Source organism: Mesoplodon bidens, assembly GCF_964165515.1.
Source record: "Mesoplodon bidens genome assembly, chromosome: 10".
Classification (NCBI taxonomy): Eukaryota; Metazoa; Chordata; class Mammalia; order Artiodactyla; family Ziphiidae; genus Mesoplodon; species Mesoplodon bidens.
This window is the reverse complement of record NC_138172.1, coordinates 89,607,894-89,624,157: the sequence shown is the minus strand read 5'-3', so window position 1 is coordinate 89,624,157 and position 16,264 is coordinate 89,607,894. Positions and strand designations below refer to the sequence as shown.

The 16,264-nt window shown below is 41.7% G+C and overlaps 1 protein-coding gene and 1 pseudogene across 9 annotated transcripts in view; both read left to right on the top strand.

Moving 5' to 3' along the window:
• CDKAL1 (CDKAL1 threonylcarbamoyladenosine tRNA methylthiotransferase) overlaps nt 1-16,264 on the top strand; it is a 661,934-nt gene that overhangs the window by 77,261 nt on the left and 568,409 nt on the right. The window lies entirely within an intron of this gene.
• Nucleotides 11,304-12,212, top strand: LOC308623630 (annotated as a pseudogene). The gene has a single exon. The product of its transcript is annotated as an uncharacterized misc_RNA (transcript).

Sequence of the window (16,264 nt, the reverse complement as noted above, 5' to 3'; positions counted from 1 at the left end):
TTCTGTGCATTAATTTTGTATCCTGCTACTTTACCAAATTCATTGATTAGCTCTAGTAGTTTTCTGGGAGCATCTTTAGGATTCTCTATGTATAGTATCAAGTCATCTGCAAACAGTGACAGCTTTACGTCTTCTTTTCTAATTTGGATTCCTTTTATGTCTTTTTCTTCTCTGATTGCCGTGGCTAGGACTTCCAAGACTATGTTGAATAATAATGTTGAGAGTGGACATCCTTGTCTTGTTCCTCATCTTAGAGGAAATGCTTTCAGTTTTTCACCATTGAGAATGATGTTTGCTGTGGGTTTGTCGTATATGGCCTTTATTATGTTGAGGTAGGTTCCCTCTATGCCCACTTTCTGGAGAGTTTTTATCATAAAGCGGTGTTGAATTTTGTCAGAAGCTTTTTCTGCATCTATTGAGATGATCATATGGTTTTTATTCTTCAATTTGTCAATATGGTGTATCACATTGATTGATTTGCATATATTGAAGCATCCTTGCATCCCTGGGATAAATCCCACTTGATCATGGTATATGATCCTTTTAATGTGTTGTTGGATTCTATTTGCTAGTATTTTGTTGAGGATTTTTGCATCAATATTCATCAGTGATATTGGTCTGTAATTTTCTTTTTTTGTAGAATCTTTGTCTGGTTTTGGTATCAGGGTGATGGTTGCCTCATAGAATGAGTTTGGGAGTGTTCCTTCCTCTGCAATTTTTTGGAAGAGTTTGAGAAGGATGGGTGTTAACTCTTCTCTAAATGTTTGATAGAATTCACCTGTGAGGCCATCTGGTCCTGGACTTCTGTCTTTTGGAAGATTTTTAATCACAGTCTCAATTTCATTACTTGTGATTGGTCTGTTCATATTTTCTATTGCTTCCTGGTTCAGTCTTAGAAGGTTATACCTTTCTAAGAATTTGTCCATTTCTTCCAGGTTGTCCATTTTTTTTGGCATAGAGTTGCTTGTAGTAGTCTCTTAGGATGCTTTGTATTTCTGCGGTGTCTGTTGTAACTTCTCCTTTTTCATTTCTAATTTTATTGACTTGAGTCCTCTCCCTCTTTTTCTTGATGAGTCTGGCTAATGCTTTATCAGTTTTGTTTATCTTCTCAAAGAACCAGCTTTTAGTTTTATTGATCTTTGCTATTGTTTTCTTTGTTTCTTTTTCATTTATTTCTGCTCTGATCTTTATGATTTCTTTCCTTCTGCTAACTTTGGGTTTTGTTTGTTCTTCTTTCTCTAGTTCCTTTAGGTGTAAGGTTAGATTGTTTATTTGATATTTTTCTTGTTTCTTGAGGTAGGCTTGTATAGCTATAAACTTCCCTCTTAGAACTGCTTTTGCTGCATCCCATACGTTTTGGATCGTCGTGTTTTCATTGTCATTTGCCTCTAGGTATTTTTTGATTTCCTCTTTGATTTCTTCAGTGATCTCTTGGTTATTTAGTAACATATTGTTTAGCCTCCATGTGTTTGTATTTTTTACATTTTTTTCCCTGTAATTGGTTTCTAATCTCATAGTATTTTGGTCAGAAAAGATGCTTGATATGTTGTCAGTTTTCTTAAATTTACTGTGGCTTGATTTGTGACCCAAGATGTGATCTACCCTGGAGAATGTTCCTTGCTCACTTGAGAAGAAAGTGTAATCTGCTGTTTTTGGATGGAATGTACTATAAATATCAATTAAATCTATCTGGTCTGTTGTGTCATTTAAAGCTTTGTTTCCTTATTTATTTTCATTCTCGATTATCTGTCCATTGGTGAAAGTGGGGTGTTAACGTCCCCTACTATAATTGTGTTACTGTTGATTTCCCCTTTTATGGCTGTTAACATATGCCTTATGTATTGAGGTGCTCCTGTGTTGGGTGCACAAATATTTACAATTGTTATATCTTCTTCTTGGATTGATTCCTTGATCATTATGTAGTGTCCTTCTTTGTCTCTTGTAATAGTCTTTATTTAAAGTCTATTTTGTCTGATATGAGAATTGCTACTCCAGCTTTCTTTTGATTTCTATTTGCACGGAATATCTTTTTCCATCCCCTCACTTTCAGTCTGTATTTGTCCCTAGGTCTGAAGTGGGTCTCTTGTAGATAGCATATGTATGGTGTTGTTTTTGTATCCATTCAGGCAGTCCATGTCTTTTGTTTGGAGCATTTAATCCATTTACGTTTAAGGAAATTATTGATATGTATGTTCCTATTACCATTTTCTTAATTATTTTGTGTTTGTTTTTGTAGGTCTTTTCCTTCTGTTGTGTTTCTTGCCTAGAGAAGTTCCTTTAGCATTTGTTGTAAAGCTGCTTTGGTGGTGCTGAATTCTCTTAACTTTTGCTTGTCTGTAAAGGTTTTAATTTCTCCCTCGAAGCTGAATGAGATCCTTGCTGGGTAGAGTAATCTTGGTTGTAGGTTCTTCCCTTTCATCACTTTAATTGTGTCCTGCCACTCCCTTCTGGCTTGCAGGGTTCCTGCTGAAAGATCAGCTGTTAACCTTATGGGGATTCCCTTGTATGTTATTTGTTGCTTTTCCCTTGCTGGTTTTAATATTTTTTCTTTGTATTTAATTTTTGATAGTTTGATTAATATATGTCTTGGTGTTTCTCTTTGGGTTTATCCTGTATGGGACTCTGCGCTTTCTGGACTTGATTGACTATTTCCTTTCCCATGTTAGGGATGTTTTTGTCTATAATCTTTTCAGATATTTTCTCAGACCCTTTCTTTTTCTCTTCTTCTTCTTCTGGGACCCCTATAATTCAAATGTTGGTGCGTTTAATGTTGTCCCAGAGGTCTCTGAGACTGTCCTCAATTCTTTTCATTCTTTTTATTCTGCTCCCTGGCAGTTATTTTCACCATTTTATCATCCAGCTCATTTATCCATTCTTCTTCCACAGTTATTCTGCTAGTTGTGTTGTTCATCACTGTTTGTTTGCTGTTTAGTTTTTCTAGATTCTTTTTAAATGTTTCTTGCATTTTCCCTGTTCTGTTTTTGAGGTTTTGGATCATCTTTTCTGTCATTACTTTGAATTCTTTTTCAGGTAGGTTGCCTATTTCGTCTTCATTTATTTGGTCTTGTTCCTTTGTCTGTAACATATTTTTTTGTCGTTTCTTTTTTTTTTTTTTTTATGATGGGTGGGGCTGTATTCCTGTCTTACTCTGTGTTTGGCCTGAGGCGTCCAGCACTGCAGTTTGCAGGAGTTGGATAGAGCCAGGTCTTGGTGCTGAGATTACGACCTCTGGGTGGCCTCACTCTTTTTAATATTCCCTGGGGTCTGAGGTTCTTTGTTAGTCCAGTGGTTTGTACTCGGAGCTCACAGCACAGGAGCTCAGACCTGACCTCCGGCCTGGGAGCCACGATCCCGCCAGCTGGTTGCTGGGGTTCCTCCCATTCGCATAGGTGTCTGTGGTCCCCTACCGGTGCCTGGCAGGTGCCCTAGTTGTGCGGAGACACAAATTTCACGTCCTCCTAGTCCACCATCTTGACTCCACCTGTCTCTCTTTGGCTTTTAAAGTAGATATTCCTTTAATATAGACATTTACAAAAAACCCAGTTTGCTGATATCTGTATTGGTCCCGCCACTGACATTGTTCCCATAAAACTGATGCTTCTTTTCCTATCAGAGAAAAAATACTTCCATGTGGATAGTCATATTCCGTGTTTTTTTTTTTTTTCTGGTATGCGGGCCTCTCACTGCTGCGGCCTCTCCCGTTGCGGAGCACAGGCTCCGGACGTGCAGGCCCAGCAGCCATGGCTCACAGGCCCAGCCGCTCCGTGGCATGTGGGATCCTCCCGGACCAGGGCATGAACCCGCGTCCCCTGCATCAGTAGGCAGACTCCCAACCACTGCGCCACCAGGGAAGCCCATATTCCATGTTTTTTAATGCCTTTCATTCTCTTGCAGTTTTTTGGTGGCAGCCTTATATTCTTATGTTGCCGAGCAGCCTGTCCCTCTAATTGCCTCTTGGTTTCAAAAAAAAAAAAAAAAAATGATGTTTACAGAAAATCTTTTCCTTTTCCTTTTCCCTTTCTAAGCCATTTGAGAGTAAGCTGTTCACTTTTGCCTCATCACCCCCAAATACTTTAGTGTCTGTTTTCTTCAAAGTGATTGTCCAACAAGAACCACAGCACTGCCATCAAAAATGGGAATTGGCCCTCAGACCTCCCTACCATCTCTTCTTCACTCCTCACACAGGTTATCCCTATAATGTCATTTATAGCAAGAGGATTTTGCATTGAGGTGTCATGTCTCCTTAAGACTTTTAAAATCTGGACCAGTTTCTCTCTCTCTCCTTGCCTTTTTATCATTGTCATTTTTGAGGAGTACAGGCCAGTTACTGAATGATCCTCCCATGATTTGTGTTTGTCTAATGTTTCTCCTGAGTAGGTTCAAGTTGGGCATCTTTGGTGGGAATATCTTCAAAATCGATCCTCTGAGTGCATCCTGTCAAGTGACACCTGATTTGGATTTGTCCCATTACTGGTGATGTTAACTTTGATCAGTTGATTAAGGTGATGTCTGCCAAGTGTCTGTTCTGTAAGGTTATTTTTTTCCTGTTGTTAATAATGTATTTTGTGAGAGGGTTCCTTGAGCTATGTAAATTTCCTCATCAAACTTTCACCTCTCTCCAACTCCTGTAGTCTGCACCTTGGTGCGTCCCTACAGAGCTGGCCTCCTCACCCCTCCCAGATTCCAGTGCCCTGTGAGCACACCCTCCTAACACCTCGCAGGGCCATCCTCCTGCGTGCATACTTTCCTCACCCTGTTTATGGTCTGACAGCAGACACCGGGCAGCTGCCACCACCTGCTCCATGCGGCGGCCCTCGTCACCTCCATTGGGCTTGGGCTTCACCGGCCAGGCTGTCCTTACGTGCATATGCCCATCTCACTGTGCTCCAGCTCTGACACCCACTCTGGGCTGCCCCCTGCAGGGATGCCATTCTTGCATTTCCTCGGCGCTGAGACCCTGGGCTGGGCTGCGCGCCTTGGTGGATGCTCCTGCTCTGCTCAGGTTGTGCCACCTGGTGTCAGGCCACTCTCCTTTGTGACCGTCCCTCCCTTCTTCATTTCTCGTCCACTGATCGCCCATGCAGAGTCACCCTCCTGTACAGATGCCTTTCTCCTCCTGCTTGTGCTCTGACAACCTCCTCCCCTTGGATGGGCTCTGATACCACCCACCTCCCCCAGCGTGACTGCTGACCTTGCTCAGCCCCACCCCATCGCCTTGTACACACTCAGTATGGAAGGCGGGGAGGGTGAGGGGTGCTCCGGTCTCCTCTTTGCTGTTACATTCTTATCCAGCCCCCCGATGTTTGCCTTCTCATCTGTGCTTTCTACTTCTTAGCTCTTTATATGAGGAGTATAGATAATTTATAGCATTCTAAATGTAAACTTTATTTTCTTTCTTTTTTAAAAAAAATTAATTAATTAATTTTTATTTTTGGCTGTGTTGGATCTTCGTTGCTGTGCGTGGGCTTTCTCCAGCTGTGGTGTGTGGGCTTCTCACTGCGGTGGCTTCTCCTGTTGTAGAGCACGGGCTCTAGGCGTGCAGGATTTAGTAGTTGTGGCACTCAGGCTTAGTAGTTGTGGCTCACAGGCTCTAGAGCACAGGCTTAGTTGTTGTGGCGCACGGGCCTAGTTGCTCCGTGGCATGTGGAATCTTCAGAGGCCAGGGATTGAACCCATGTACCCTGCATTGGCAGGAGGATTCTCAACCACTGCGCCACCAGGGAAGCCCTAAACGTTATTTTTTGTAGAGGAAAGTAGATGACTATAATCTGTGACTAAATGTGCAAAGCTTAGTTGTTGTAGGCATCACAAAAGAGGTAATCCCTATACATGGGAGTTAAAGGCAACATGGCCATTTCCATCAAAAGGGAAATTGATAACGCAGATTTCAAAGTGCTTCAGTTCACCTGTTAGAGACACAGGTCGTCCTGGCCCTGCCTCCTGGTTTCCAGTTTAGGATACCTCTCTGCAAGTCACAACACCTTTCTATCCCTGTTTCCTCATCCATAAGATGGGAATCATAAATACTTACTTCATGGGGCTGCTGGTGAGATTAGATGAGATAAAGTATTTGAAAATGCTACGCAAAGGGTAAAACGCTATGCACATGTGGTTATTTAGTTCTAATTTATTGCATAGTCAAATGGAAATCTACAGGAAGTTAAGTCAAGCATTTTAATTGCACTTGTGATGTCTAGGCGAGTTCCCTCTGATTCATAAGGCAGAGGAGAGGTCAGCATAGTTTTTGCTTTTCGCTGCCACCTTAAGTCCATTGTTCTGTCACCATTACTCAGTCAGGCAAACACTCCTCTTTTGAAGTCCTGCCCACCCATTCTGCCTCTGTGACATATTTCCACCTCCTTGATGATTTTTACCCCTGGTGTACAGTAGTCCTCCTCACTGCGGTTCCTGGTGTCTGTCATCTTTGGTGACATCAACATCATTGACCTTATATGAGTTCTGTCATGCGTTTACAATTGTTTGTGGCACAGTTCTGCTCACATAGATCACTGGATAGTACCTTAAAGTGAACGTGTCTAATGCCGAAGTTACACTCTTTTCCTCTGACCTGCTCCTCCCTACGGCTTCCACTTACGTTACTGGTGTCACTCTTTGCATTAGCCTTGTAGGTTAGAAACCTTAAATCTTCGCTCTGTCATTTCCCATATCTAGTCAGTCACTGAGTTCTTTTGTTTTTGCAGAAACCTCTTTCCCACTGGAGGCTTCCTTTTCCCATAATTAACAGCCTACCTCTGTCCCTTGTTATCTAATCTCTGAACTATCGATACAGCCTTCTTCAAGGCCAGTGTTAGAACCTTGGCTTGGCAAGTTCCAGCATGAATTATTCCATCCAGAATAATTGGATGAAGAGAGGGCCCTTGGGGTCAAAGTCAACTCTCTGAGGGGCCAGCCCTTCCAGATGAGCCATTTGGATGCTATAGAACATGTCTCCAGAGACCTTATGAACCTCCAGATGGTTGGGATCAGGCTTGGGGAAGAAGCTCTGCCTTGTTAGGCCCAGACTCGTGTCTGAAAGCCTCTAGAATCTAGGAAGACCTGATGTTTAGAATATGAGTGCCATTATCAAAATACAGCTACTGGGCTTCCCTGGTGGCACAGTGGTTGAGAGTCTTCCTGCCGATGCAGGGGACATGGGTTCGTGCCCTGGTCCGGGAGGATCCCACATGCCGCGGAGCGGCTGGGCCCGTGAGCCATGACCACTGAGCCTGCGTGTCTGGAGCCTGTGCTCCGCAACAGGAGAGGCCACAACAGTGAGAGGCCCAAGTACCGCAAAAAACAAAACAAAACAAAAAACAAACAAACAAAATACAGCTACTGTTAATATTTTGGTATATTTCCTTCTAATCTATTTTTTTAAAAATTTGTTTTATTTATGTATTTTGGGCCGCATTGTGTCTTTGTTGCTGTGTGTGGGCTTTCTCTAGTTGTGGCTCGCAGGCTCTAGAGCACAGGCTCAGTAGTTGTGGCACATGGGCTTAGTTGCTCCCCGGCATGTGGGATCTTCCCGGACCAGGGCTCGAACCCATGTCCCCTGCATTGGCAGGTGGATTCTTAACCACTGCGCCACCAGGGAAGCCCTCTAATCTATTTTTTTTTTTTGGTGGTACGCGGGCCTCTCACTGTTGTGGCCTCGCCCGTTGCGGAGCACAGTCTCTGGACGCGCAGGCTCAGCGGCCATGGCTCACGGGCCTAGCTGCTCCGCGGCATGTGGGATCTTCCCGGACAGGGGCACGAACCCGTGTCCCCTGCATCGGCAGGCGGACTCTCAACCACTGTGCCACCAGGGAAGTCCTCTAATCTATTTTTAATGCATAGGGTTTTTATTTTACTTTTCCTATAATTATATGTATAAATTTCATAATGTATTAAATGAAAAAATTATTTCTGTGATAATTTTGTAAGTGTAATTAAAAAAAATTATCAGTACACAGTGTTCCATAGAATGAAAAGTTGCTGCTGTTATTTGTTCTTGTTAGAGCAAGAAGGTCCCCTGGAAGAAATATCAGATTCTCTATCAGAGCTTGACCCCAGCTTCTGCTGAAAGTAGTATTTCTCTAGAGTTAACTTTTTGATTACTGACAAGAACTAGTCTATTTGCCCCGGAAGTTTGGTCTTGATGAGTACTCATTAATGCACCTTTCTGCTGCCCTGATCTTTGCTACTTTGCTCATTTGTTTGTTCATTCATGCATTTCCCCTCCCCGCTCCCTTTCTTTCGTACTCTCTCTCCCTGCCCTGCCTTCCCCTCTTTGCTTCTCTCACTCCCTCCTTCCCTCTCTCACTCCCTTCCCTTCCTCCCTTCTTTCCCTCCATCCACAATAAGAGCATATTTTCTTCTAAGTCCTCAGCTTGGCTCTGGGGATTTAAAGATGAACAGACAATTGAGGGACTCATACTAAGGGGGGGACACATGTATGAATCTTTGCCAGGATGTGCCACTAGCTCATCTGTGCACACACGGAGAGCAGTGCCTTACTCTTTCTGAAGAGGGTAGAGAAGGCTTCCTGGGTGATGACGTGTACCTGAGTCGTGAAAGGTGAGTAGGAGTTTGCTAGAGCTGGTGGGTGGAAGAGACATTTAGGCAGAGGGCACAGAAGTGAGAACAGTGGTGATGGTGTGGCTCAAGCTTATCTGTAGTATTTTGTTATTGTTGTTGTGTTTTTTAAGCAGTTTTATTGAGATAATGATTCTCCTACCATACACCATTTGAAGTGTACAATTAAGTAGTTTTTAGTGTATTCACAGCATTGTGCATTCATCACCACAGTCAATTTAAAACATTTTCATTGCCCCAAACAAACCACTTTAGCTGTCACCCCTCAGTCCTCCTTGCTTGCTTTCCCAGACCTGGGTAATCAACAGTCTGCTTTCTGTCTCTTTTGACATTTCATTTAAGTGGAATCATATGACGTGTGTTCCCTTGTGACTGACCTCTTTCACTTATCAGGTTTTCAAGGTCCATCCGTGTTACAACATGTATCACTACTTCATTTCTTTTTATTGCCTAATAATATTCCATTGTATGGATATACCACATTTTATTTCTCTGTTCATCACCTGATGGATGTTTGGGTTTTTCCTACTTCTTGGCTATTAGGGATAATGCTGCTATGGACATTGATGTACAATTTTTTGTGTGGACATATAGTTTTATTTCTCTAGGCTATACACCCAGAAAAGGAATTTCTAGATCATATGTTAACTCTATGCTTAACAATTTGAGGAACTGCCAGACTGTTAGCTCTACTAATAGTCAAATTAGCCATACTATTTTACATTCTGATCAGCAGTGCATGATGGTTCCAATTTCTCTATGTTCTCGTCAACACTTGTTATTATTTTATTTAATTTATTTTTATTATAGTCATCCTAGTAGATGTGAAGTGGTAACTCCTGGTAGTTTTTTTTTTTTTTTTTAAAGTGCTTGAAATTTTATTCACTGCATGATTTAATTCATTTTCTGACATGTATTAGCCACTTGCCTTTTTTGTTTTTTTTTTGCGGTAGGCGGGCCTCTCACTGTTGTGGCCTCTCCCGTTGCGGAGCACAGGCTCCGGACGCGCAGGCTCTGGATGCACAGGCTCAGCAGCCATGGCTCACGGGCCCAGCTGCTCCACGGCATGTGGGATCTTCCCGGACTGGGGCACGAACCCGCGTCCCCTGCATCGGCAGGCGGACTCTCAACCACTGCGCCACCAGGGAAGCCCTCTCCTGGTAGTTTTGATTTGCATTTTCCTGATGGGTTTTGATGTTGAGCATCTTTTCATGTGATGATGATTTATTTGTATATCTTTGGAGAAATGTCTATTCAGAGCTCTTGACCATTTTTAATCAGATTATTTGCCTTTTTTAAATCATTGAATTGTAATAATTTTTTTTATAAATAATATTCTTTTTTCTTTTTTTAAAACCCCACATTTGTTTATTTATTTATTTTTGGCTGTGTTGGGTCTTCGTTTCTGTGCGAGGGCTTTCTCTAGTTGTGGCAAGCGGGGGCCACTCTTCATCGTGGTGCGTGGGCCTCTCACTATTGCGGCCTCTCTTGTTGCAGAGCACAGGCTCCAGATGCGCAGGCTCAGTAGTTGTGACTCACGGGCCTAGTTGCTCTGCAGCATGTGGGATCTTCCCAGACCAGGGCTCCAACCCGCGTCCCCTGCATTAGCAGGCAGATTCTCAACCACTGCGCCACCAGGGAAGCCCGAAGTGTAATAATTTTTATATTGTCTCTAGTGTTTTGAAGCAAAGTTAAGACTAGAATACTTTACTTTTGACTTTAAGTAGAAAATGACTCAATCAAAATTTTGAATCACCTAAAAGAAAGAAAATTTAAATCTGAAAAGTAGATTTGGAGATAGGGGATATCAATATTAATTTTCAAAAGTGGTAACATTAATATATTCCACAAGTCAAATTCTAGTTCAGTGATCTTACTCGTTTTATTAAGCTAATTCTCCCTATTTCTGTGCACTGGTGTCAGATAATCAAATACTCGCTTCTCTCAGGAAGTCCCCAGCTGCTGTGACAAATGGGCAGGGTTTTCTAATCTTTTTCTAATCGATTTCTTTCCCAAATTATCCTTTAAGGCAATGGTTTTTCTTCTCTTTGTCTCTTATTCTTTGTCTCAAATTGGTAAAACATATTTGTAATTTTAGAAAGTTTGATACTGTCATTTGGGGATATTATTTATGAATATCTGTCAATCAGTTGAACAGCAATTATTGGTTGCCCGCTTAGGTGTACAGTTGGCTCATTTTGTTTCTCTACGGGAGTCATAGTCAAAATATATAACTTTGGTGTGGTGTGGGCATTAACAAGTCCGAATGGGCACTGGCTTTAAAGTACTTCACTCACAGTAAGTTTCATTATTCCAGTCATAGATCTTTGTTATTCTTCATTGTACTTTGAAGTCCAGTGAACCTATGCCTAGTCCATAGCTTTATTTTTGATCTGGATCTTTCCTCCCTTGGCAGTATCCTATGGATATTTCTCTTTTGATTACCAAACTGGTAATTGTTTTGACCCAGTAAGTTTGCTGGGTCAAAATCCTAGAGGTAGCTCTGGTATTAGCGAAAATAATATTCAGCAGATAACCTAAACTTCCCTTCAAGGAGATACTTCTGTATTCTAGAATTGGTCATGGAAGTGTGCCATTGCAAGCAGATGAATCAAGTTATCGATTTGTGCTAAACAGTTGAGCATTGTATATAATCTGAATGGAAACCAGATGTTTTGCAAATATGCTAGTGAGTGGTTTCTCTAGGTTGTTATGATTTGCTCTTTGGCTAAATAGAACTCTTTTCAATATACCACTTTTAAAATGTCTGAATCAGGAAGGAAATTTTCCATGGAATACATGAATGTAAAGATACAATTGGACTAGTCGGCTGCTCTGAAAAGCCATCTTTTCATTGTCCCTGAGACTGGCTCCCTGTTCACTGCAGCCACAGGTCTGTATGCCTCCTCCGCAGACATGGACTCAGGCTGCTTCACTGCCAGAGTCCCCGAACTGGGACTTTCTTTTTTGTCTGTTGCATTGGATCTCTGGTGTGCCCCACCGTGTCAGACCCGGCCATGGACACCAGCTCTGAGGTCATCACCAAGGACTTAAAGGAGAAGAAGGAAGTTGTGGAGGAGGTAGAGAGTGGAAGAGATGCTGCTGAAGGAAAGGCTAATGAGGTAGATGGGGAGCAGGGGGCTGCCAGTGAAGTGGAAGAAGGTGGGGAGCAGTGGAGGAGGGGGAAGGGGGCTGTGGGGAGGAAGAGGGTGGAGTGAAGACAAGGAGGCTGAGGCAGCTCTGGGCAAATGGGCAGCTGAAGGTGACGAGGATGACAGTGTTCACACCAAGAAGCGGAAAACTGATGAGGATGACTAGGCAGCACAAAAGAAAAAGTTAAACTAAGAAGAAAGGGCTGGGGGGGGAAGGCCACCCTGAGCCATTCACTCCCCACTTCCTCTCTCAGAATCTAAACACGATTACCTTGGAGGAGAGAGGCCCCCAGGCTGCCCACTGCGGGCAGAGTCACCTGCAGGTGACGTGTGCTCCCCACCACCCAACCCAACCCACAACGTGAATTTACAACAGGAGAAGGAAAAAACCCAGATCTTTCAAGGTCCTGCTTCTTTTCTTAAAGGTGACATGCAAGACAAACGTATGGTTACCAAAGAGGAAAATGGGGGTGGTGGGGGATGAATTAGGTGTTTGCTATTAATACATACACACTACTATATGTAAAATAGATAACCAACAAGGGCCTACTGTAGCACAGGGAACTATATTCAATATCTTGTAATTACCTATAATGGAAAAGAATCTGAAAAAGAATAGATTTGTATATATATCAATATGTATATGTTTGTATAAGTGAATTACTGCTGTATGTTTGAAACTAACACAACATTGTAAATCAGCTAAACTTCAATTAAAAAAAAAGTGCTTTCAAAAGGAAGATTTGTTTGTATTTTAATTTGCATTTTTATTTTTGAACATACTGTTAGGGGTCAGCCATTTTTAATGATCTTGGATGACCAGACCAGCCTTCGGAGTGTTCTCAGTCCTACTTCAGACTTTACTTGTTGTGTGACCATGTTCATTATAATCTCAAAGGAGAAAAAACAACTGGTTAAAAAGAAAACAAAGCAAAAGCAACAACAAAAACAGTCTTATTCCCAGAATGCCAGTAACTTTTTTGGGGTGTGTACTTAGTTGTATTATAAGTAGTTTTATGAGATGGTTATAAAGGCCAAAGATAAAAGATTAATTTTTTCCCCTTTTTTTCTCTATGAAGTGACTGTTTATTTTTTTTTGGTCTGTTGATGTATGTGTGAAACACTGTTGTCCAACAATAAACTGGAATTTTATTTTACTGAGTTCTTTAAAAAAAAAAGATACAATTATATATTTTTAAACAATTCTATTTTTTGGTTTGTAGCAAATTCTCAGTAATGAATTATTTTCTCCTTACCAAAATAAAGTTGCAGTTGGCTGCCAATAGTGTGTATTTTATTCACCCAGTTTTCATTGTCCACATGTATAAATTATCCATGATAATCTAGTTAAAACAAAACAACTCTTGCTTCCCTTTGGTTCATTGATAGTTTTCATAATTGCTGTAATGGCAGCCCTAGGGAGGGAGGAGACTTATACAAGGGTGGCAGCTGTGGAGATAAATAGCAGACATATTCACATTCTTTGGAGGTAAAATCCTTTGGGATTTGCTGGATTTGCTGCGGGAGATGGTGAGGTGAAAGGAATGATTAATGATGACTCCGAGGTTTCTGGTTTCAGCATGAGTACACCTAGATGTACTCTTAGATCTGAGATGCCATTTATGGAGATGGGGAATTCTGGAAGATGGAAGGTTTAGTCATTTGCCTGCTGGCTCTCAGTTTCAGTTCCCTGATTTCCTCTGTCCTCTGTATTGCATGGAACTGCATTTCAGTCTCCTTGCCTTTTGGATCTTGTGGTTAGATTTGGCCAACAGGAGGCGCTAATGGAAGCCTGGCGGATGGGAGTAGGGAGAAAGTAGGGTGGTTTCCTCCCACGCTTTTTGCTCTGGGTCCGGTTCCAGGAAGTGGCAGTTTCATTCCGGTGGCTTCCGTGCCTGTCAGACAGCTCCTCCCTTCGCTGCAGTGCTGCTTTCTGATGGGCAGCTCCTGTTGTTGCCCTTGCCCCCGCCAGTGATCACAGCTTCTGGGCTCTTCCAGTCAGTCCCTCCAGCCCTTAGGCTGATAATGGCTTCCTGCTGTTACTCATCTCCTGGTTGTTTCACCCTTCCCCATTTGGTGAAGACATTTGGTGTCTTGGCTTTTCCATCGCCCACGTAACCACACTTCTGTATTAATTTTTCTTTATCTTAACGTCTAGAGTGGTTTCTGTTTTCCTAACTAGAACCTGAAAATTGGAGAGTTCAGTTTTGGAAATGGTCTGTGTCCAGTTTAATATTTTTTCAGTATGTTCCAGTGGAGATGTTACTAGGTGAGTTGTGTAGTGAGCTCAGATGGATGTCTGAACTGGGAGAATAAATTTGGGTATCACTTCTCAGTGCACTGGTAGTATTTAAAACCGTGAGAGGTATGGTTGGAATCATCCAGTGAATAGATGACAAGGGAACCAAAATCTAGTCCTAAGGAACTCTACTTCATGGAGGGCGGATGGGAATGGATAAAGTAGAGCAGCCAAGGAAGTAGGAGGAAAACAGGAGAGTGATGCTATCCGCAACGTAAAGAAAACAGTGTTTGACTGCATGGTGCGCTGTCTGTGGCATTTGGCATCAGTTCCCTCGATAAAAGTGGTTTCTGGGGAATGGAGAGTGGTTGATGGTCTTCATCAAAATGAAGTGGTCCAAGAGTGGATGGGAGGTGGCAGAGGATATCTAGTACAGAGAGACACATCTTTCCAGATGTTTGACTATGGAAGGGAGTAAAGAAATGGGAAGATAGGAGGATTAAGACAAGCTACAGTCTTTACAGTTGCTTTTTTACTTTGAAGATGCTTACATTTTGAATAGGTTCAAAAATAAAAAGTAAGTTATACAAGGAAAAAAATCTTCCTCTCGTCTCCCATCAGTCCTATTCGACTCCTTCCTCCCCATCCCAGCCATTGCTATTTGTTTCTGATGTACATCCAAAATACAAGCAAATGGGAATATGTATTCTCAGTTTCCAGTGGTAGCATAGTATATATATATATTTTTAGTGTCTTATTATTTTCTTTGAACAATGTGTCCTGGAGATCTTTTTATATTAGGACTTCAAGGTTATTCTTTTTTTTTCTTTTGTAAGTAGCTTATAGGAGTCTTAATTCTTTTTTTTAATTTAATTTTTATTTTATATTAGAGTATAGTTGATTTACAATGTTGTGTTAGTTTCAGGTGTATGGCAAAGTGATTCAGTTACACATATACATTTATCCATTCTTTTTCAGATTCCTTTCCCATATAGGTTATTACAGATTATTGAGTAGAATTCCCTGTGCTATACAGTAGGTCCTTATTGATTATCTATTTTATATATAGTCATGTATATATGTTAATCCCAAACTCCTAATTTATCTCTCCCCCCATAGGAGTCTCAATTCTGAATAAACTAAAATGTGTTTAGTCAGTCACCTTTTGCTGTTAGAAATAAAGCTGCAATTAATGACTTTGCACCTGTGCAAGTATGTTTGTCGTAGCTAAGTTCTTGGAACTGCTTGGTCAGAGGATATGCATTTGCCATTTCGGGAGATCATGTCAAATTGCCTCCATAGGTGGTGGCCTAGTTTATATTCCCACCAGCAATGCATGAGAGTGCCTGTTTCCTCACGGTTACATCAGTTCAGTGTGTTATCAAATTTTTGGGATTTCGACAATATAGGAAGTGAAGAAAAATGGTACAGTTTTTTTGGGGGGTGCAGTTTTAGTTTTCATTGATTAAGAATGGGGTTCAACATCTTTTTGTATGTTCAAGAGCCATATGTGTTTCTTCCTTCGTAAACTGTTCATAGACTTTGCCCACTTTTTTTCAATTAGATTTTGGTCATCTCAACATTTGAATTTTACTTATTAGGCCTGAGGGCCTAAAGGCTCAGTGTGGCAGGAACATAGTAGCATACAAGGTGGGCTTTGGGTAGAGGGGTGGGGACCAGATCATGCAGTCCCCTCTGAAGTCCATTTGGTGTATTTATTGCTTCTTAGTTTACAAGCCTATTTAACACCTAGAAATAGATATCCTTTTAGGGATTCTTTGGACACAGTGACTTCTGAAGTAATTATGTATAGGGATCAGCAGAGCAATTTGATCTGGAAGGAGACTGGGGGAGTATTAGCAGTGCTCTGTTGTACATGGTAAGTAAACGGTCTGTCTGTCTAGCGCTCTGATTTTGACTATGACCAGGTGTGTTTCGCTATATAATTAATCTTCAGTAGTTACTGGTAGAGTTTTGCCAGCTATTATTTCTCATTTAGGAGAAAAAAATGTTCTTTTCCTTTCATACAGTAAGCAGAGTTCAAGCTGACCCTTGGTTTCCTCATCTTATTTCTGTGAAGCACTCAGCATGACTGTTTTAAAAGAACAAACTCATTATGTGTGTAATCTCCAAGTGTAAGTGCTTTCCCCAGGAGCTGCTATGTTCTACGTCACTCAGAAACATGCCGAACAGTCACCAACACTGCACAGTGGAGGGGGCTCTGTTCTTGCTATACGTATTTCAGTGTGGGAGCTAGAGATACTCTGTCAGTCTGTCCTTCTCTTTCATTTCTCCTCTT